This window comes from Buceros rhinoceros, unplaced genomic scaffold (assembly GCF_000710305.1).
Source record: "Buceros rhinoceros silvestris isolate BGI_N320 unplaced genomic scaffold, ASM71030v1 scaffold16168, whole genome shotgun sequence".
NCBI lineage: Eukaryota > Metazoa > Chordata > Aves > Bucerotiformes > Bucerotidae > Buceros > Buceros rhinoceros.
Genome location: NW_010425290.1, coordinates 67308 through 67703, shown reverse-complemented (window position 1 = coordinate 67703; position 396 = coordinate 67308).

Below are 396 nucleotides of genomic sequence, written 5' to 3'. Positions count from 1 at the left end.
TCTTAGTTATCTCATTAACTTCTCATCTTTACTGTCCTGCTAAGTTTGGACACCACTCAGACTACCTCAAGAAGAGAAGAATTAACAAATATCACAACTGTCACATTTCCTTTACTAGAAAAACCCCCAATATATGTAGTTATTAATTAATTAAATTAAAAACCAGACAGTGAAAATTGAAGTCCCCATTATGAACATCTCTTATTAAAACAGATATATGATAGAAAATAAGTCTAAGAAAGACGCAAAATCACCTAATGCCATAAGTCATCTGATATATACTGAAGAGCGATTACTAATAGGTCCTGACAGTTGACAATGATCAATGTATAAATTGACATGTCTCTCATATTTAATTAATCCCCAAATAAAATACACACGTTTATTATATTAAAA